This window comes from Physeter macrocephalus, chromosome 19, assembly GCF_002837175.3.
Source record: "Physeter macrocephalus isolate SW-GA chromosome 19, ASM283717v5, whole genome shotgun sequence".
NCBI lineage: Eukaryota > Metazoa > Chordata > Mammalia > Artiodactyla > Physeteridae > Physeter > Physeter macrocephalus.
The window spans coordinates 78042336-78066511 of NC_041232.1; the positions used below are offsets into that span (position 1 = coordinate 78042336).

General features: G+C 32.5%; 1 protein-coding gene across 1 annotated transcript in view; it reads right to left on the reverse strand.

Moving 5' to 3' along the window:
* CDH19 (cadherin 19) overlaps nucleotides 1-17328 on the reverse strand; it is a 116366-nt gene extending 99038 nt beyond the window's left edge. The window contains exon 1 of the mRNA XM_024133955.3: nucleotides 17250-17328. The gene's annotated coding sequence lies outside the window, so the exon portion shown is untranslated. The remainder of the gene's footprint in view (nucleotides 1-17249) is intronic.
* Between the last annotated feature and the right edge of the window lie 6848 nt (nucleotides 17329-24176).

Here is a 24176-nt window from a genome sequence, read left to right on the forward strand (position 1 = left end):
CGCGATGTATAAAAATAAAATGGCATTGATACACAATATTACATAATAAAATAATTATATTTATATTTGAATAACATTACTGTAAGCATCAGCATATTATATCCAAGTAGAATCACATGATTTTAGTATAGAAAAGTATATTTCATGTAATACTTTACATTCATATATGAAGGAATGTCTATTCAGAAATTTTAAGTGACCTGCATAGAGGTAGGACTGGAAATCTAATTTTAAGGGCATGGAGTGTACAATATACATTGTGCTTTACTGAATGGAAGAAAGAAAATGCATAGATATCTAACACTGTGTATGACATCTGTCACTGATAGTTCATGTTATTGAAGTTTAACAAAGATCTACAAATTGCATTTTAACGTTTGGACCAGTCTTGAAACTAGACATAATAAAATGTTTTCTATTATCTCCTTTTGGACCATCATTTTCCCTCTTACTCTAAAGATTCTTGGGGTCACAAAAAAAAAGGGAAAGAATAAGTCAGAATGATGGATTTGGTGGCTGTGTGTGGGGAGATAAAAGTTGGAGCTGGGGAAATGTGGATGGGATAAATATGGAAACTTAATCCTATTTGTGATCTCAAAAATCAAGGGAAACTTGGCAGTCTCTTAGAGTGACATTATAAATAAAGGCTTTTAAATGGCTTTCTCAGAACTGTTAATAAAAATATAACAAGAAATGAGTGGATATAACTTGCAGATATAAGTGAGAAGGAAGAAAGACAATTTTTGAACCCAAAATTATAATTAACCATGTGCTAGTTCTTTATTAATAAATCTAGAATGTTAAAGACCTTTTCTTTGTCCCATTTATAAACTCTCATTAGACTTACATTTTGAGTATCTACTGTGGAATTAAAAGTGTATGCCACATATGAAGCAATATAGTGTCAGAACACCTGTATGAGAATCTCCTAAGCCCTCTTTGAACTTACAGCCTTCCCCATTCACTATGTGTGTAGTGTCCTAAAATATGGAGTCGTTCCATTCCTGGTCTGGCTGTTGTGAACTCTGTTCTGGAGTAGTGGGGAGGGCTGTGGATTAATGAGCCCCATATTTGGAGTGCTATGTGTTGACAAGATTGAACCTGACCATGCAAAATATTCTAGAATGAGAAGAGACAGATTCCAGTTGATGAAATACACACTGGCAAAATCTCATTTTTTAAAGTCTCATATCCTACCTTTTATTCCCCTTCCACAAGCTACCAAAATATGATTTATTCATATAATTTCAAGGCTAAATCTTGGTATGCTTCTGTGCTGAAGATTTGCCTAAACTCCTTTTGGACTATATTCCTCACTACATGTTGCCAATGCAATTAATATGTATAGAACTTAATTATGTCTTTACTATTTTTGTAATCTAATTTTAATTTAGCCATTGCATGTCCATAGGCTATTTCTCACACTTATTTTCTTGTGTGACTGCTGTGAAAATACTTACTTTTTTTGAAATCTTTTTATTTTAATGTTCTTGTGAAAATATATAACATGGACAAATAAAACAGTGCTTTGTTTCTAACACCTAAAAAGGTATTCTAATATATTATTTCTGGTGGTAAACCCATATGTATTTGTCTATATTTTTCTATCATTGTATAATTTTAAAACACTGGAAAATCACTGAATACCCTATATATCATTTGGAGAAGATATACAAAATTGCTCTCAGAGTTGACAAAGAAACAATTGAATAAAAACAAATTTCAAAATTCATGTTAACATAATGTTATTCAGCCATTATGTTGCTGTAAATGTTGTGCTGTAAAGTCATTTAATGAAACAGAAATATGTTGCAACACTTTGTTAAGTGAAAGAAAGAAATTAAATACATAGAAAATGATTCCACTAATTTGACAATAAACGTAGACAAATTCAGGGAAGAAAGCCTGGAAGACTATGCCCTCAAGTGCAGATAGAAATCATCTGTGAATTGAGGAATTATAAATGGAGTAAAATTAATATGTATTTCTATTTTTTAGTTTTAATATTTATTTCATTAATACATATATACACAGAGCTTTATAATGAATTATATAACTATTTTACATAGATTAAGGTTATGTAGCACCATAATGAAGATCAAGAGTTTACTATTTCCTGACTGAGGTTATTTTCCCAAATATGTTGAAATGAAATGTTCTAAAGGCTGCTTGATGGAGTGAAGAGCGCCACCTGTGGGGAATGGATGACTATTACTAGACCAGCCCTACCAACCAACAGCTGTGTGACTTTGGGCAACTGGCTTAACCTCTGGGTGCCTCAGTTTTGTCACATGAAAAATGAGGATGATAATAGGGCCTATCCCTTCAGGTTGTTATCTTGATTATATGAGTTGATGTACCCAGAGTATTATTTTGACACATAGTATGTGCTCTGTATTTTTTTTATTTTTTTAAATTTTTTTCCATGACATTAAAATTTTATTTTTTTTAACTTTTTTTTGTGTGTGTGTGGTATGCGGGCCTCCTTCTGTTGTGGCCTCTCCCGTTGCGGAGCACAGGCTCCGGACGCGCAGGCTCAGCGGCCATGGCTCACGGGCCCAGCCGCTCCGCGGCACGTGGGATCCTCCCAAACCGGGACGCGAACCCGGTTCCCCTGCATTGGCAGGCGGACGCGCAACCACTGCGCCACCAGGGAAGCCCCCATATTTTTTTTAACTTTTTATTTTATATTGGAGTATAGTTGATTAACAGTGTTGTGATAATTTCAGGTGTACAGCAAAGTGATTCAGTTATACATATATATATATTTTCAAATTATTTTCCCATTTATGTTGTTACATAATATTGAGCAGAGTTCCCTGTGCTATATGTGTTATGTAAGTATTTTAAACTAGCTCTATAAGAATAGCTACTTATACCTGGGTAGTAAAGATCTAACGATTTCTTTAATTCTAAACTTTGAAGTAGTCAGCTATTGTGATTTCTGCAAACTTCATGCACATATAAAAATTTCATATATGACTATTGCAAACATAGTGTAGGATACATTGTCCCTATGTGTTAGGCATGTATTTTCAAAGGATTTGAATGTCATTATATTTTTTCCAAGCATGCTAAGTGACTATGACAAATAAACATTGTCATGCTTGAAGAAATATGTGATATTGCATGGACAATATAGGATGAAAATGATCCCAGTGTGACTTAAAACAATTATGTTTTCAAATAAGACTAATTATGACTTAAGGGATGAAAAATATTATAATCTATGCACTTACACAGTTTGTAACTGAATCTAATTAGAAATTGTCTTTTCTATGACCTCTTCTTGGTTACATAAAGATAATTATTCCATCTGTGAAAACTTATAAAAATATAATGTATTCTGAAAGGCTTGTGGAAGGCTGAAACTAAGTTCAACTAAGCCAGCTTCTCATAGAGAAAAGCAGATGGCAATTAATATAATGTCTCTGTCTTCAGAAAACCATTGACTAGTCTTGGCCAAAATAATATATCAAAAGACACATTTTGCAATGATCAGGAAGTTCCAAAGCTCAAAAAAAAAAATTCTGAAAATCATGGTTTCTAAAATATTACTTAAAAAATAAGATAAAATGTTTCTCTTTATCAATTTAAAGAAGCATGCCTAACTTCTTCTATTGGGGTCTAAATGTTTGAAGAAAGCAAATTTTATAAAACCTCAGTGTGAAACTAATAGTAAAATGAGGCTCTTGGGGCTGTGAGTGGTAATATTACCATAGAAGAAGTAGTTAGAGATTATTTTCCTTTTTCTATTTTAATTTGACTGATTATTTGTGAAAGAAAAGAAAATGAATGCCTCTTAACAGTCCCCCTTATTCCATAAGCATCTTTATAATTCTTTATAGAGTAGTAACATAGGTGGTTGGGGGAAGGTTATGGACTGCCCCTTGAAGTTTACTTTTTTTATGTTGTAGACCCTCCCTCAACATTCATTTCAAAAAGGGTAATCTATATTTGTGTCAATCTATTTAAAACCTTCTCTACTTACTTAAATGCAGAAGCAAGGATATTCATAATAGAAAAATGTTAAGTTCTTGAACTGTCCTAGCTGAAATATCTTGGGGACTCTGTATCACCTACATTTCCCATCTCAATGTCTACCTTCATATTTCATTTATACCTATTTTTATTTTAGTTAATATGATGTTAGTTTTCAATGAAATAATTTGAATTTTCTCATCAGTGCTAAAAAAGCATCTGCAGTTCCAGGACTTTGAAATGGCTGTTCTGTTTCTCCCATCTATTGTGACAGTTTATTGCCCACTTGAAGGTTCCAGTGCATCCCAGCACTGAGATTAATCACGGTGCCCAGCAAGGGATAATATGAGTAACAGCAGCAATGAATAATATGGAAACAGAATTGACAAAACTTGATGGCTAATTGGATATCCAGAGAGATTTCCTGCATAGGGGATGTCAAAGGTAGGTTTGGAAATACTGAGGTTGAGACACCTGCAAAAATTACAGGCGAAGATTCCAAGTGGGCACTTGGTGATTCCAGACTCAGCAAAACCTGTTAATTGTTATCATGGTATCTTCCCTTCCACCCCACTGCTCTAAGAAAAGCCTAGCTTTAATTCTGTAGGATTTCATTATCTCTAACTTCTGGATAATTAGTAAGCTGAAATGACTGACTGGGATAGGAAATAAGAGAGTAAAAAAGGAACTAAAATCTTTTGACCACTGTGGTAGACATATCATGGTTTACCAATAACCCTACTACAATTGGGCAGAGTTATGAGATTAATTTTGTTAATGAAATATAAGTAAAAGTTATATGCCTATTTTTTCAGAACAGAAGCAGTAAAAGCCCTGTGGATAATTCTTTTGTCTTTATCTTTCTTTTTTTAGGCAACCAGATGCTGTAGTTATGAGACGGTGGAGTCTCAATCAAGCTTGAGTCACTGAGGGACTGCATCCCCACTGACTCTAAAGTACGTGTGGTATGAGATTTCTGAGAACTTGGTTCATAGCTTAGCACCCTGATAAAATCACCAAATTTATTCTTGACACCATATTACGTCCTCCATGTATTTTCCTGTTAATCTTCCTTGTAATTCAAGGAGATACTAATGATTAACTTCCATTTAAAAAAAGAAGAAAGATCAAAGTGAGCTTATATAAACAAATGAGAGAAAGGGGATCACAAAGCCCAGCTATAGATAATAGCTGGAATAAAGACCTGTCAGAGTAATAGAAGAGATAAAAATGCCTAACCTGAAAGAATACAAGAAGTCGAATAGGGTCAGAGTTGGGGAGAAATATGTTGTGCCCAAGGACAAGTACATTTGCATATTAATTTCAAAAACATTATTTCAAACAGCTGCCCAAGTTAAGTATTTTCAAGTTAAGATATGAAGCATGGTTTAATAGGCTACAAATCTCCGTAGCCTGTATAATTCAGTTAACTTTTTCTTGTGTATATGTCAAGTCTTGGTTTCTCTAGTTCAATCCAGTCCTGATTTTTCTGGGATATCTTCTCCACAATATTAGGAATTGAATTATTTCTTCTGCCATTTCTGCAGTATTTTTAAAGCAAATGGTTAAACTCTTTTACCTTGAGTTTTATTTTTCTTTGTGATTTCCCCATTTGTTGGGTACATTCAATTTTGGGTACATTTCTCAAGCATTTAATACCAGGATATTTTACATGCATGTCAACAATCTATGAAATACTAAAATCAGTTTTGGATATGACACTTAAAATAAAAACTTGAAAGAAATCTTCATTTCATCAGAGTTATAATGAGCAACTTTTAAAATTAAGGTTAGCTGGGATAATGAATTTCCTGGAAAATAACCAATTTTAATCCTTTTTTCCCCCCTCTGAGGTGCATAACCCATTTCTTTTCTTTCTCAGGTAATTAGTTAATGTATTGATATTTTTGTTTGGAGCTATGCTTGAATATAGATAGATAGACATTCAATCTGGTCGCATTCCCATGACTTGAGGTGGCAAGCATAAAATATTTTTATGTTAGCTGTTTTTAGTCTGTGGTGTTATTTAACATTTAAAACAATAGCACTTAATAGTTGGAAAAAAGAAAAGTAGATGTTAAATTTTTACTGTAAATAAAGAAATGGTTTACTATTGATTTTACTTTATGTATGATTACAAAGATGAAAGGTAATTGACAGTAGTATATACCAAAAGAAATATACATCTAAAGGTAAGTCTACATTCACACATACATAAAACAGTAGTGGCAGTTCTAAAATTTTCAAAAAGCAAGTGCACAAATACATGAACTATTCTCATATATTTTATATCAAGTCCCAACACTCAATCAATATGAACAATTTGTTATACACACACACACACTGAAACAATGTATATATTTTGTTTTATTGTTGAAAACAATGTGTATATAATTTATTGTTTATGTTATATATAATGTTTATATGTAATTAAAGTGCTTCTATATAATTAAACATTTTATATATATAAATATACACACACAGAAACATATTAAAAACAATTGGAACTCCATCCAAAATGCAGTGATTACTTTTAGTCTACTTTGATAAGTATTTTTACTTAAGCACATTGAGTGTTATAAAACTTCTCAAATATTAACCTTTTATTATATTTTGTTATTTTAAATAGTTAAAACATCATAGATATACCTGAATCCTCAAACCACATGTATCTTCCACCCTTTCCATCAAAATGATAGCTATTATCTTGAATATGAAGAGATTTATTTCTATAGATTAAAAAAAACTACTCTATAGATGTTTACAAATAAAATATATTCAGCGTTCAAAAATATGCATGAATAATATATTATGTAGAGCTTTGCTATGGAATATTTAATGACTTAGACCTATCTATATGGATATATGTAGACCTAGTCCATTAATTTCAACTGATTTGGATTATATTGATATATGAAGAAATCTCAATTATATATCCATTGCATACTGAGGGAGCAGAGCTGTGAGTCATTTTCTCTTCATTCATTTACCATCAGTGTTTAATAAAATGCTTTGTACCTGTTTCCTTGCATCCATGTTCGTGAATTTCTCCAGAAAAAAACACCAAGAAGTTAAACTGATGAATTATAAGGTCATTTTAAATTTTTATTCACCAGGTATTTTCAAATGCATTTCCCAATTATGTGTAGCTCTATTTCAGCTAGTAATGTCTAAGCGTTCTAGTTTGCGAATATAATTATTGATATGTAATTATAAATATCATGCAATTTTGTTAACATGTGAATTAGGAAGTTAAATGTTATGATTTTAAAATTTAATTTCTATATCCCTAATTAGTGAAACTAAACATTTTTTCATAATAATTACCATTAAGTTCTTTTTTCCCTCGTGAATGACCTCATTTATTTGTTTATTTATTTATTTTAAAATTTTATTTATTTTTGGTTGTGTTGGGTCTTCGTTGCTGCACGCGGGCTTTCTCTAGTTGCGGTGAGTGGGGGTGACTCTTTGTTGTGGTGTGCATGCTTCTCACTGCAGTGGCTTCTCTTGTTCTGGAGCACGGGCTCTAGGCACACGGGCTTCAGTAGTTGTGGGACGAGGGTTCAGTAGTTGTGGCTCGCGGGCTCTAGAGCGCAGGCTCAGTAGTTGTGGCACAGGGCTTAGCTGCTCTGCAGCATGTGGGATCTTCCCAGACCAGGCCTTGAGCCTGTGTCCCCTGCTCTGGCAGGTGGATTCTTAACCACTGTGCCAGCAGGGAAGTCCCAACCTCATTTATTTTTGCTAATTTTTAATTGCTTGTCTTTTTCTAACTGATTTTTAGGCATTATTTACAGGAGCCAAAAAAATTTTAAAAATTGCTGGTTAGGCACATACCTTTAAAATTTCTTCCAGTTTAGGGATGTTTTTCACTTTCTTTATGGTGCCTTTTCTCATGCAGAAAATTTTAGAATTTTTAAAAGAGTCTAAATTATCAGGTTTTGCCTTATCAGTTGTGATTTCTATGCTATTTTAAAGAAATCCTTTCCTACTCAAACATTATAAACATTTTCTACTCTATGTTTCTGAAAAAATTTCCTCTTTTGGGTCTCACACTTAGTACTTTTCATTAATTCACATGGAAATTTTTATTTTTGTTTTATATGAGTTAAGGAATCAACTTTACCTTTGATCATATAAATGGTAATTCTCAGAACATTATTTTGGATAACCCATAATTTCCTAATAAATTTATAATGTCACATTTGTTATGGACTAAGTTAAAGGCTCTCTTTTCTGTGTAGACTAATGACACTGTTTTAAATATTATATTTACATGTATTACTACATTATATCTATCTAGATCTACTAGTACGAGTATTTTTTTCTTCAAATGGTTCTTTAGCATTTTGTATACATTTTAAAATTAGCTTCTAAAGTTATATGAAAAAATCTGAATATGTGGTTGAAATTTTCTTGATTTTATAGATTCATTAAGGAAAAGTTTGTCTCTCTTTACCATGTTGAATATTTTCTCCATTTTTAAGCATCTCATCATTTATTCAGGTTTTTAAAAAATATTTCAATACGGTTTTTCTTTTATATTTTTCCATTAAGACTTTGACCATTTATATGATAGTCATTCCTTAATACTTTAGAGTTTCTTTTGCCATTTAGATTACACCAATTTAACAATTAAACATTTTTGACTGATGATAATATTTTTCTTCTTTTGAATCTACCATACTTTTTAAACTCTCCTATTAGTTTTAATTGTTCCTTTATTCTGTATGAGTAATAGTAATTCTATTTCTTCCTTTCTAACCACACTTCCTCTGAGCACTAACCCAACTCCTAAATCATAACCTCCTAATGATTACCTTACTGATGGATTCAATTCAGCTTATTTGGTTCAAGAAGAATGAGTAGAATTATTATGAATGGACACTTGTATGTTCAGTCCTATAGATTTCCACTTCCAGTTTCAATCCCAGAGCCTGTAACCACATGCTTGAGTGCAGGAGAGGAAAATTTTAAAAATTAGGGCCACACAGGATGCAATGGGCAGCAGACAAAGGCTCGTCTATTTCAACAATGCCAAATAACAAATAATTTAAAAGTATGTAACATGCATGCATACACACAGACACAAAATTCCAAAATTCTCATTTTTTTCCCCGTCTTCACATGGTAAAGCTGTTAGTGCTTAAACATTAAGTGGCTATATATTGTCGAGTTTGTTGTATATATCTTAGTAGGTTTTGAAGTAGAAATGTACTATAAATAGTGACAAGACCTAAGACACTTTAGAGATAGAATCAGAAGGCTAAAACCATCACCTTATAGTGCCATTATCACATCTAAATATAGATTTAGAAAAGTTGATTCCATGAACTTGTAAACCGAAATCTATCTACTTGCCTATGAACTTTCTTTAATAAAGAAAAATATATCCTCAAGTACAAAGCTGTAATGATAGTTGGTGATATCTAAATCAATCACCTGAGTCATTGCCAAAAAAAATCTAGTGAAGTCCAACTTAATGACTAGTTTTTTAAAAGGTGGAGGGTGGTTAAAAGATAAATTTGAGAAAATCTCTTAGGAAGTAGAATAACAATGCATAGATCTAGAAACTTGGATAGAAAAGATCAGGAAATTAGAGGGTTAATTCAAAAGGCACAGCATCCACAAGTAAATCTCAAAGAAAATGGAGGGGAAATACTATTACAGTATAAGTGTCCATTTACTGTCTTCACAATCTCTCATTCAGTCTTCAGAAAAATGCAGTCTGGCTTTTTCCGCCAATACTACTGTACAATGCAACCAATCCATTGAGGTCAAAAGGGATTCCCTTTATTTCTTTCTATAAATTTTAAAAATACTTTTATTTATTTTTTTTAAATTAACTTCACAGTGGCATTGCACATTGTTGCCTGCACCATAACCACACATCCTTTTCAAAACTCTCCCTTTTTCGGTTTGCAAAACTCCATACACGTTTGTGGTTCTCTTTTGTCTGAGGAATCTCTATCTCATTTTACTGTCCTATTTCTTAAATTATGGAGTTCCATTCTTAAGGAATTTTTTGTTCATTTGATTCATGTTTATCTCCTGGTTTTACAGCTTCAATTAATATTTATATCCTGAAGCATCACAAAGCAATCTCAATAGTCCATATATATCACTTTCCTGATCTACAAACCTATTTTCCAAGAGGCATTTCAATGTCCATGTCTCACACAGAAATAATTATCTTTTATCCCCCATTCCACATCATCACTGTTGTTTCTTTCACTCAATGAAACCAGGTTCCACTCAGAAACCCTCAGCTGAATAAAAATTCCCCTTTAATGTTTTCTTCACTTTACCTCTCATATATATTCAGGCTTCATCTATGGTCAATTCTACCCCTTAAGTCTTTCAAAGATATGTACTAATCTCCTACAACCTTTAAATTCCTAATCCACAATTTCTTGTTATTCGTTGCTTCTCATACCAGCAAAGCAAATTGGAATGATATCTTGAAATTAGAAAATATCTTTCAGGAGTGTTAAAGATTTCAGACCATTTAATCTACTAAACCCAGGTGTGAAACTCTATCCTACAGAAATAAACTGACATTTAGAAAATTCTGGTGCAGTGCATTTGTTTATTGTGTAAAAAATTTGGAAACCTAATTGTTGAAGCTAGTTGAGTAATTTTTGACATCTACACTCAGTCAAATGTTTAAAGAGGTTGGACAGAATTATGACAATCATAGTGCATAGTTTTGTAGTAGAAAAACTATTTGCTACCAGGAAAGTAGAGTTTGATAGTGAGTTGTATTTAATTAGAAAAATCAGTATTAACAAATGAGCATGAAAACTAGGTATCTTTCCTAAAGTGCCACTAAAAGAGACCATAACAATATCAGCAAAAATTTACCTATCACCAGCACTAATATGCACCCTAAGTGTCCAGATTTTGTTTCTTATACCATTCATTAATTAAAAACAAAAACTGGTGCATCTTGATGAATAGCTCAAGAGAAGTTTTACAAGTGATTCTCAACAATTAGAAAAGAGTGGATTGAAGAGTGACTAAAGGTCAAGAATTGAGTCCCAAGAGTAGATGTGTCTCTCAGAGTAGCTGCAAATAGAGGGAAAGCAGAGATATGTCTGTGCCCTAGGGGGCTTAGAGTTAATGAATAATTTTTTCAGATAGAAATTACAGTGTTTGAGAGCCCATTTGTAGGACAATTAAATGAGCAATAATAAGCAAAGATGCTGCAAAGAAAAAAATAAACCAAGCACCAAAGTAACCACTCAATAAATTCTGTTTATTATTAAGAATGATAATATATAAGTAAATAATAATAATGTAATTACCACTGTTTCTCTATGCTTTGCTATGACTTTAGAGCTAAAAAATAAATTCAGGAACTTCAAATAATCTCTCAGAATATTCCATGTGTTAAGATAATACTTACTCAAATCAAGTTCAAAACTGAAAAAAAAAAGTTTATAAAGAGTTTACTATTACAATATTTGTTCACAAAAAGTTGGATTAAAATTATAAGAAAGTTTGGGTCCTAATATGGAACGTACATTTCAAAGGACATGTTTTTAAAGGAAGTGAGAATATATCACTATTTTAGTACAAAATATTTTTAAACAAACACTCCTTCGAGATAAGTAATAGATGTTTTAAAATATATAAAACAGTAAATGTACCTCCAAGAGATGGGATGGGTTAAAAATACATAGACTTAAGGAAGGAAAATCATCATGAATATAGTTCATTTGAGACACAAAATTGATTTAAAAAGTAAGATAGGGGCTTCCCTGGTGGCGCAGTGGTTGAGAGTCCGCCTGCCCATGCAGGGGACGCGGGTTCGTGCCCCGGTCCGGGAAGATCCCGCGTGCCGCGGAGCGGCTGGGCCCGTGAGCCATGGCCGCTGCGGTTGCGCGTCCGGAGCCTCTGCTCCGCAACGGGAGAGGCCACAACAGCGAGAGGCCCGCGTACCGCAAAAACAAACAAACAAACAAAAAGTAAGATAGGATATCTTACTTAAATTTTTTATTCCTTTGTAATTGATACCAGGGAGGATAAAGATGCTTTCTTTTCGTGCTTAATGTAGAAGCATTCAGTATAACTGTTTTTTATAAGATTTTTTTATGTGGACCATTTTAAAAGTCTTTATTGAATTTGTTACAATACTGCTTCTGTTTTGGTTTTTTGGCTGCAAGACATGTGGGATCTTAGCTCCCCAAACAGGGACTAAACCCACACCCCCTGCATTGGAAGGCAAAGTCTTAACCACTGGACTGCCAGGGAAGTCCCTCATTCAGTATAATCTTAATGTAGAAGCTGAATGACTGAATTATTGAGGGAATAAGTGCCTCTGTTTTTCCTAAAAATTTAAGTTATGTAGACTATGAGACACTCCAACTTGTCAACGGGTAGGGAGAGTTCATATATTCTGTGGAAAGGGATGATGTTCTTACAAGAAATAATTCCTTACCTAATTTTTTAAAAAATCTTGCAACCCTTATAATTATTTTGTTTTGTGATATGTAGAAAGGAGCTAATTAATATCTTACTAAGATTTGTGATATTCAACTCATATACATATAGCCTTAAACATGTATTGCTTGTCCTTTTCTCCCTACAAAACAAAAGCTTAGTGGTATCATTATAATACAGTGTCACATACCTCATGAAAATTATTCTTATGAGTTAAGAACTGTGTGTTTTAAACGTTGGCTTAAAAACTTCCTATGTATATATGTAATATACACATATGCACATGTGTATACACACAACGACGGCACTGTTTCATACCTTTAAAATAATTTAAATTTGCAGCAACATGGATGGACTTGGAGGACATTATGCTAAGTGAAATAAGTCAGGCAGAGAAAGACAATTACTGTATGATACCACTTATATGTGGAATCTAAAAAATATACACAACTAGTGAAATTAACAGAAAAGAAGCAGACTTGCAGATATAGAGAACAAACTAGTAGTTACCACTGGGGAGAGGGAAGGGGGGAGGGAAAATATAGGGGCAGGAGATTAAAAGGTACAAACCATTAGGCATAAAATTAGCCCTAAGGGTATGTTGTACAACATGGGGAATATAGCCAATATTTTATAATAACTATAAATGGAGTATAACCTTTAAAAGTTGTGAATTGCTGTATTGTACACCTGTAACTTACGTAACATTGCACAGAAACTATAATTTAAAAAACCAGTTGAAATTTCATATAAGTGACTTTATTAAATCTACACTCTAACATGGCACAGTATTTTAACAAATAATTTGTGTGGGCTTAAAATTATTAAATGAGTATATATGTAAATTTGAAATTTGACCATAGATAAATATATAGACACTCATATGTGTGTATATACATATATGTGTGTATGCATGTATAGAAACACATATGCTATTTATTATTAACCAATAAATTTGGAGTCAAATTCTGATATGCCTATAAAATTGTCATAGTCAGTAGACATTGGTTAAGGACAGAAAATAACCAAAGAGAAACCGATGTTTTAAAAAGCCCCAAGACAAGAGTCCAAATTAGAAGAAGGGGATTTACATCCAATTAAAAAATTACAGTGTGGCCCTTTTATTTTTCATCTAACACTTTGGGGAAAGAGTTATATTTTGCTTTACTAATTCAAGAGCAACTCCAAGAACTGTCAAGAAGTATTTGCTTAATGACAAAAAATACCATTAAAATTTCAAACAGAAGATTCATCCCTATCTTTTTCTTTTTATCTTTTTTTAGTGTTCTAGTTATATTTTATATATGTGTCTGAATTTGGTGGTATTATCTCTTTATCAAAGGAGGTCATACAAATACCATATGATATCACTTATATGTGGCATCTAAAATATGACACAAATGAACTTATCTACAAAACAGAAACAGACTCAAAGATACAGACAGCAGACTTGTTGCCAAGGGGGAGGATTGGTGGGGGAGGGATGGATTGGGAATTTGGGATTAGCAGATGCAAACTATCATATAGAGAACGGCTAAACAACCAGGTCCTACTGTATAGCACAGAGAACTATATTCAATATCCTGTGATAAACCATAAAGGAAAATAATATGAAAATGAGTGAATCACTTTGCTGTACAGTAGAAATTACTGCAACATTGTAAATCAACCATACTTCAATAAATTTTTTTATAAAAGGAGGTCATAGATACTCCACTTGAGATTTTTAAAAATAAAATAGATGGCAAACTATCGAAAACAATTTAGCTTTAATCCAACTTAAAGGCAGAAAAATGGTGGCATTTTCCGTTCCCATGATTTATGTATAATTTTCTCATTTCCACAGGAAAGACATTTCTAAATTTTGCACTTAGAGAAAATTACCTAGGTTATTTTTAGCCATAACTAATGTGCCAAAATTACTCCCACTTTAATATATTATCCTGCTAATTTACAAAATTCATTTATCATGTAAGTTCTTAGAAGGAAGGAACAGATAAAATGTAAATGTACTGATCTTGTATGTTGATAAGTCACTGTTCTATAATAACATTTCAAACTTGACTTCATATGCCAAAGCAGAGTCCCTGAAAAATTATGTTCCGCTTTAAGACATTTTTTGATGATTCTGAATGTCTTTTATTGAGTACTAATTAATGCGACAAATTTCTGACAAAAACATTTCTACTTTACTAATTCTAGAGGCGTTTTTAAAATGTGAGACAAGAATTGTCTTACTGAATCACATCAGAATATTCAAGAGGGCATGCAACATTTCAAAAAGAAATTGATTTGCTGTAAGTTGTGAAAAGGTGGGTTTTAGAGCATTTTAGCTGAATTCTTTTGAGTGGTGGCAACAAAACTCTCTAGTGGTATAGGACTTTAAAAAAAGGGTCAAACATGTTTCTGGTCACTATGGAAAAAGTAACTCATTCATTTCTCAAGTTTGTGAGCTGTCGCCAGCACAGCAAGAAAGAAAGGATTCATATGTTTTATTAAGTTCCATATTTGTTTATGTATCATCCTTCATCAGTTATGCCAAAGATACAGGTATTCGAAGATCATGGTTATTAAAGAAAGTCATCATGACAACAAAATATAAAAGTTCCATTTTCTCATATTCATCAGCATTGTTCTCAAATATTAGGTCAGTAGCAATAAATCCCAGTCTAAATAAAGGTATATGAAAAGATCGATATGTTCTTTTAAACTGTGTAATACATTTATTCCTATTGTATTAGTACTCAATAACATGTTAAATACTATACTATAACACTTTAAATATAACATAATGTTTAAAGGGTACATGTTAAGAGCATGATTCGCAAAAAATTTACTACCAATTTATATTTACTTACTGATTATTATTTATCAAATTATATGTACTACATTATGACAAATTTCTGAAAGATGGGTCAGGTTTCTTAAGAATGCATGGGAGGAATTTGTGCACATCATTTTAAAACATCTTCAACTTATGATAATTTAATTGAATTATTTTTTTAAATTTCCTGGAGATAAGTACCTTAGAAATATTTCAAAGGGGGAAACAAAATATAACAAAAAATATACTTAGGTAATATATGCTTTAAGACTTCTACAAATTGTGTGAAAGTGTGTGTGTGTTTAAGCATAAAAGGGCACAAGTAAAGAAAATACTAAAATTGAAACCATAGTACTTCCGTGGAGGTCCAGTGGTTAAGACTCTGTGCTTCCACTGCAGGGGATATGGGTTCGATCCCTGGTGGGGGAACTAAGATCCCACACGCAATGCAGTGCAGCCAAAAAAAAAAAAAAATTGAAAACGTAGAAGGAAGATATAATTTACAGAATAATCTGATTCATTTCAGTCATTGTTAAACACTGTTGGTAAAGTAGAAAACACATGTAAAGAATAAGAGGTCAAATGATTTCTAGATTTCACAAACTGGCTATTTTAAAAGATTAAATAATTCTAGACTTCTAATTTTGTAATGTTTATTCCTTTTTGGAAATATTTTTACTGGTTACAAAATTTGGTAAACAGAAATGTTCAGATTATATTGAAATTTAAATATTTTCAAATTAAAAATTATAAGTATATATATTTGCATGCTAGTGATATTTAGACATTTATAGTATTTAGAATTTGAAATAAACAATATTATATAAATGTATATTATTTTATTACATTACTTCATATTGCAAATACATCCAAAATATAAATATATATTAATATATAAATTTTTATATATTACAATTATATAAAGTTGTAAATATTTTAAATAAATAATGTTTTCTCTCTGGGTATATTAATTAAAAAATAAACTTATAGAGCTAAACTATAAATTTATATAATCTAAAGAAAAATTTGCCATTCTATTTATGTATCTTTGTTGTTAACCTCTTCAGGTGTTATTTCATATGCTAGTTACTGATTTACTAAACCCCTTTGGCAAATTTACATTGAAATATTTTATTAAAATTAGTAACCCAATTAAAATTGTTTGTAATGAATTAGAATTGAAACAATAATAAATGTCTTTCACAGTTTGCACTGCTTAATTTATAGTTTTGTGTATTTCATATTTGATGAATTAGCCTTCTTATTTCATGAAATAGATATAATAGATTACAAATTAATATGTGTACATGTAATAGGTATAATAGATTACAAATTGATATGTGTTTGTATTCATAATATGCTCAATAGTTTACTTTTTTTAGTAGTATTTTTGTAACATTCTTAATTACTTAAGCTTTTTCACTCTAAGAAATTTTGAAAGTCAATAGAAAGTTTGATAGCCAAAAAAACTTGGCAAAGAGGAAGAAAATAAAATAATTTTATGTCAACTTTAATAATAGATTGTCCTTCAAAGAAACATATAGTTTTATTGAGATATGTGAAAAGCTCCATACTGAATATCATTTACTAAGAAATAAATAATTTATTATTTTAAAAATATTTACTCTATAAATAAATATTTTTCTCATATCTTTAAGGTTGATAACTTTATTGCTCATAGCATCTGATAGTAGAGAGGTAAATACAAAAAAACTTAAGAAACAAAATCCTGGAGAGAGAAAAAAAAAGCAGTAATGCTACATTCCTCCCAAGAAACTTGTTTTAAATTTTCTAGATATAAGCAACTTTTATTTTCCTCAATCTGAATTGTAGACAAATTGATTTTTGTTTTAGAGAATGTTCAATGCACATGTCAAGTTTTAAAATTTTTAGAAATTTTTCCTTATGAAGTGCAAATTAGCAGTTTTTCAAGTACTTTTTGGCCCTATTTTCATTGAGTTAATTTATATAATCAATACATGCCTGATTATCACATTCTTACCTGTGTATCTTCAAGTTCAATAAGCTCTGCAGAAACAAATTCAAAATTCACATGAAACACATTAGGAATAGTAGGAGAGTTTGTCCCGATTTTGTTTCACAGGCTTCTCATCAAACCTGATATGTGCCGCATTGCTCTGAGTTACAGACGCTTGTGCTTTTAGTACCAAGACCCTCAGCATGTCACTGCTTACTGAATGCTATTTTGGGTTCTCTGAGTAGAGCCATGAACACTGAGCCTTTGTGCAAAATATCATAAGGGCACTCTGATGTCCGTTCATAGTTTGGGATTAAAATGCAGACTGCTCCAGCAAATAGCATGAGCTGATTTTTTTCGCCCTTTTTCCTAACAACAACCAGAAAGAAAATAAAGTACTTACTGGCTTGAGGTGATAAGGCAGGAATTCAACTTATGTAAGAGAATTCTGCAAGTGGAAAGGACATGCCCTCTACTTGGGGATTAGCTGATGAAACAAATGATCAATTTAAAACGGGCACAGAAGTTACTACAAAGAGAAAAGCTTTTTAACTGTGAGTCTATGCCTTCTGGCTGCTCCTTAATTCAGTCTTTCTATTCAGGAATAAAATGAAATACAGAAAGAGAGGGCAATGTCTAAATTATAATCCTCTTCTTTTCCTTGGTTAATACATTACCTAAATATAGTTATTGTATTAAATTTTTAATTAGAATTTGTTATAGTTATTGTTATTTATTATGAAATACATAATATTATACTCCATACTGTTTACTCAAGCTGTTTTTAGTTAAAAATCATCTTTTAACCAAATCAGAGAGAGGTTAAAAAAATGTGAACAGTGTCTAACACTATGATTGATGTACATAAAATTTAATATTTGTAGGGTTTATATATGTAATTATTGTGAGGAGACAGCTTCAAATTTCAGAAATATACTTGAGTCCTGCAATATCAGGAGTATATACATGTTCATTGTATTTTTTATCATAACAGTGGAAGGAAAGTAGGAAAAAGATTACAACCAACGTTAGCGAGAACTAAATAGATTACGTGACGTCTGATTCATGCTTACTCCGTTTTTCAATTCATAACAACCAAATTTCATTTGTTACCATTTGCTAAATAAATAGATGTTAGATGCCTCTGTACCATGCGGCAAGACCAAACAAGAATAAGTTAAATAAGTTTTTCCCCACGAGCTATTTTTTTAAAATTTTAATTGTGGCAAGAACACTTAACATGAGAGTTACCCTCTTGACAAATTGTAAAGTGCATAGTACAGTCTTGTAAACTAGCAGCACAACATTGTACAGCAGATCTCTAGAACTTTCCAATCTTGTATAACGGAAACTTTATACCCATTGAACAATGGCTCCCCATTTCCACCTGCCCCTAGGACCCATCAACTGCCATTCTACCCTCTGCTTCCGAGTCTGACAAATTAAGACACCTCATACAAGTGGACTCATGTAATGTATCCTTCTGTGAATGCCTCATTTCACTTGCATAATGTCCTCTAGCTTCATCCATGTTCTAGGGTTTGGGTAAGAATCTAACATTTTATGGGGTATTGTTTCCTGCCTTGATAACAGTATCCAGATCTACTCTGAACTGCAATTACACTTTTTCAACCTGATAGCCTGGTTGCACAAGATGTCCTGAGGGCTTATCTTAAGGCAAAAGAGAACAAGTGTGGATCAGCATTTTCTACACCGATTGTTATAATACCACTAAAAGGACAATCAGGACTGTAGAAAATCCACTGAGACGGTATTAAACTTTCTAAAGAAGGTACAGTTTGAAACGATATATTTTATGTAGAATACCATTAACAGCAAGTTTTGATTTCATTAAGGGAAGATCTGTCATAAAACACCTATGTAAAGTGACCAACTAGATTTGATTTTAATATAGCACAAAGTACTATAAATTACGAAAAAATGCTTGTCCTCCCTGGGGGACAGATAGGCTGGAATCCAGCAAGTCTCTACAGGTATGCCAAAACCAAGAATGTAGACTTGGCTGGACTGATGGGACTCAAATAAGCTCAAATAAGCTTAGTCATCAAATAAGCTTAGCGATTACTTCTAGTGCATTTTCTTCATATCAGGAGAAAAGTCCTTTTCAGGAGTGGGAGGGAAAAGAAGTAGTGCATGGAACATGACTGTATAAGAATGGAGAGTCTCAGAATTAAATACAGCACTATCCATAGGAGAGCCACAGCCATTACACTACGGGTTATTGGAGGTCTCCACACCATAAAACAAACGTAAGGGAGGGTGGACAATTCCTGTGACACAGAGGCTGTTTCATAACTACACAGAAACATTCTAGTAAACAATTGTCAGCTTTCACATGCAATCTGGGGGAATTCTACAAATGTCATCTGCCAGCAGGCTGATGAAAAGACCATGAAGTTTTAGAAGCATTCAAGCCAGGATTGAATTCAGTCAATCTAAATAAAGATTTAAATTAAAATATTACAATTCATCAATGCTCTGATGAGCCATCAGTTTCTTTTTTAAAAGAAGATAATTAAGGAATGTAAATCCATTGACTAGCTGCAGACTGGACCAGCTAATGAAGTTCAGACCTAACAGCAGGCAGAGGACAAAAGCCAAATGTTATTCAAGTTCTGACCTATCCCTTGAGATAAAACTTCATTCAGAAAGTCTAGGTCTACCTATATCACAGCATAGATGATCAAGGTGACTTTAATTAGATATAATGTCTCTAATCAGCTGTGGTCTGGATGGTCGAATTTAAGGTCTACATTCTGATCATCACAGTCCTGGAGCATACGATTATTTATTATTTATTATAATAATATATTAGTATTATAATAAAATTATATTCATGAACAGTTTTGGAAAGACTCATAATGTATTCAGATAGAAATAATTGAAAAATGTATTAACTGTATGTCACAGTATGAATTAGGATTCTTTTGGCTGCCATAGAAACAACAATACAAATTAAAGTTTAAAAAATGGATTAAACCTTGGAGAAATGTGGAACATACATAGAAAAATGAAGTAGGCTTAGGGTTAGTTGGATCCAGTGGTTTCACACTGCAATCAGTTTTCTAGGTCTGTTTGCTCTCCTCTGGTGCTTAAGAGTAAGTAATTTCTTCCCCAAGAGTGTCCCAAACACTCCACTTTTACTTTATTGATTAATATAATCATTTGTCCATATCTGAACAAATTATGCCAAAGAGAAAAGCTTAGAACCATTAAGCCATTTCTGCACCTGGGAGTAAGAACTACCTGGTAAATAGATTAATGTCACCAGATCAAGGTTAGATTGTTGAATCTAGTTGGCAATCAACAGTATTCACTCTAGACATGTATGTAAAATAGCCTTTTAAAAAGCTGAAAATAAAAATAATTTTTTCTGTGAATGACTTTTAGATGGTATTATTTTCTAATGGTCCTATTTAATGTATTTTCTTTTCTTTTTTTTAAAATTGTGAGCATATATCACAATGATAAATAGAAGATAAAATAAAATGAATAATGATAAAAATGACAATAAAACACTAGTTAATCCATATATTTCAAACAATGGCAAAATCCTTTTTTGTTAAACTCAGAAAACTTGGCTCCTAGTAAAGAAACATTCTATTGAATATGGCAACATTTTGTATGGTCTTAGAAGATTTACGTTTTGAAGTCTAGTTGCAGTAGCCATTGATTTGCTCTAATTAAAATGTATCTGTTCATATATCTATATTTTCTTCTTGTATTTTCTGTCTTGTTTTGTTATTTTTTTATTTTCTGTGGGCAGAACTTACTCTGGAGCTCTGCATCTAAGGAATAATTTTGTTTGGTTAAACTACACAAACCCCATGATAGAGGAAATTGACATTGAATAATACATAAATAACAAAAGTCCCATTCTATAAAAAATGTATTTTAGCAACTGGTAATACATAAACAATTTATAATAATGGAATTCAGAAGTACAACCCCAGAAAGGTAAAATTATCCCTCTTGACCCCTGGCTCTTCAGCTATCTGTCTATCCATCTATCTACCTATCAGTCATCTATCATTTTTCCTTTCGCAAGACATTGTGTTCAAGGTTATAGTTACGTAAAGACAAATAAGACTCTGACCAACCATCTCTTGAAAATGTAAAGCACACATCATTTTTAAGCATAAAACAAGATGCTTAACAAAATGAAATTTAAAAAGAAAGAAAATCCAATAAAATCATTTTGAAAGAGAGGAATGTTAACCTCCACTATGTGATGAGATGTGAAATACGTGTTACTTAATCAAGAGCTGATCATGAGAGAATTTTAGAACATAACAGCTGTTTGCAGACTGAGCTGTACTGTATGAGATGTCCTGACTATTGTTTAAATTCCCTGAAATATAATGGTACCTCTAAGACATTTCTGCATTTTATGAAAGATTTTGCATATATCTATATAAAGAAAAATCCTGTTTAAATGGCATATATTTAAATTAATGAAAATTAGTCACTGGAAACTAGTAGTGTCTTAATATTAATTAAAGGACAATCTTTCTCCACATCAGGACCTGCAAACTAAGAAGCCAATTGCCAAATACACCCAGCTTTCTGTTTTTATAAACAAAAAAAAGTTTTATTGAAACACAATCATTCTCATTTGTTTACATATTGTCTAAACTGTCTGTGGCAGTTTTCATGCTCTAAGGGCAGAGTTGAGTAGTTGCAACAGAGACTCTTGACCTACAAAATCTAAACTATTTACCCTGGGACTTCCCTGTTGGCGCAGTGGTTGGGAATCCGCCTGCCAATGCATGGGTCACAGGTTCGATCCCTGGTCCAGGAAGATCCCACATGCCAGAGCAACTAAGCTCATGGGCCACAGCTACTGAGCCTACATGCCACAACTACTGAAGCCCGTGCACCTAGAGCCCGTGCTCTGCAACAAGAGAGGCCACCACAATGAGAAGCCTGCGCACAGCAACTAAGCTCATGGGCCACAGCTACTGAGCCTACATGCCACAACTACTAGAGCCCGTGCTCTGCAACAAGAGAGGCCACCACAATGAGAAGCCTGCGCACTGCAATGAAGAGTAGCCCCCGCTCAGCACAACTAGAGAAAGCCCATGCGCAGCAATGAAGACCCAACGCAGCCAAAAATAAATAAATTTCAAAAATATAAAAATAAATAAAATAAAATATTTACCATGGCCATTTACAGGAAAAGTTTACCAACTTCTGATTTATATTCATGTGATGTAGTGATTTTTAGTTCGTATTTATAGCACAGTTTACTTAAAAATTAAATTACATGCATTTGATCAATAGGTAAATAAGCACACATAAACATACAAAAATCTACACAGCAGCAATCATCTTGTTCTACGTTATCTTGCCTGTCGGTGGGTCAATGAATTAATATGTTGAATAAAATGTTAGCTTTTTTAAAGATAGCTTAAATATTTTATATTTACCTAAAATATATACATTCAGGTTAATTTTATACATACATTTTGCCCTAGGGTGTCAAGGCATTTTCTTTGAGATATTATCCTCAGAATGAGTCTCTGCATATTTTTCTATAAAACACATTCATCATATGTCTATGTTTTCCAGTTTGTTTAAGAATAAAGAAGGAATTTAAAGAAACGTGAAGGCATACAGTTTAATAAACTATTTTTAAGGGATGTTTTAGGTTATCAGTGAATTATGGTAGAAAGTACACATAGTTCCCATGTTCCTCCTGCCCCACACATGCAGAGCCTCTTCTACTGTCAACATCCCCCATCAAAGTGGAACATTTGTTATAATTGATGAACCTACAGGGATACATAATTATCACCCAAAGTCCATAGTTTACATTAAGATTTACTCTTGGTGCTGTACATTCTATGAATCTGGACAAAAGTTTGGACATATATCCAACGTTACAGATACAGAGTAATTTCATGGCCCTAAAAATCCTCTGTATTCTGCCTATTCATTCTACCCTCCCCGTTAACTCCTGGCAACTACTAATCCTTTTATTGTCTCTATAGTTTTACCAAATGTCATATATTTGGTATCATACTGTATGTAGCCTTTTCAGATTGGCTTCTTTTCCTTACAATATGGATTTAAGTTTCCTCTATGTTTTCTTCATGGCTTGATAACTCATTTGTTTAACCCCTGAATAATATTCTACAGTTTATCCTTTCACCTACTGAAGGACATCTTGATTGCTTCCAAGTGTTAGCAATTATGAATAAAGTTGTCATAAACATCCGTGTACAGGCTTTTGTGTGGATATAAATGTTTCCTATTTGGTTTCAATGATTTTTTTCATATCTATTTTTAAAAATGCTTTTATTCATACCCTTCAATAGCTTTTTAACACCTTGCTTTTAATAAGCATTTCTAGAACATATATCTTAGATTTAATAGAAAAATAATGGCTTCTACTTTTCAGACATATTTCATTTGTTATATTTTATAAATCTATGTTTCAATAATTAGAAAACCTCATATAAATAGTTTTGCAAACTAACATAGCTGGCTTTTTGGAAGAATATATTTGCATGGTTGGGAGAAAATGTGTGCTCATATATCAGAGAGTACTACGGCAGGTTCAGAGAGTTCTGTTTTGCAGAAGAAATGGAAAGCTTCAGTTACTTCATTTTATGGTACTATGGAACGGCTGTGCTACGATAGAAACGATTTAATACTCACCGCGTTTCTGCCAAGTAGTTGTTGGCTCCCTTTACATTTGAGTAAATGTGAGACAAATAGCAAAGCAAGGTCTTGAAGAGTCAGAGGATTTTTTATGCCAAAGCCTATATTATACTCACTATAACACACTCCCTCTTTAATGAAGAAAACATACAATTTTTAAAAGAAACACTTCTCTTAAAAACATGATGGGCAATCTAATTTAGTAGTATTATAGTAGCCACCACTTGTAAAGCAATAAAACTAAGCATATAAGCACTTAAACTA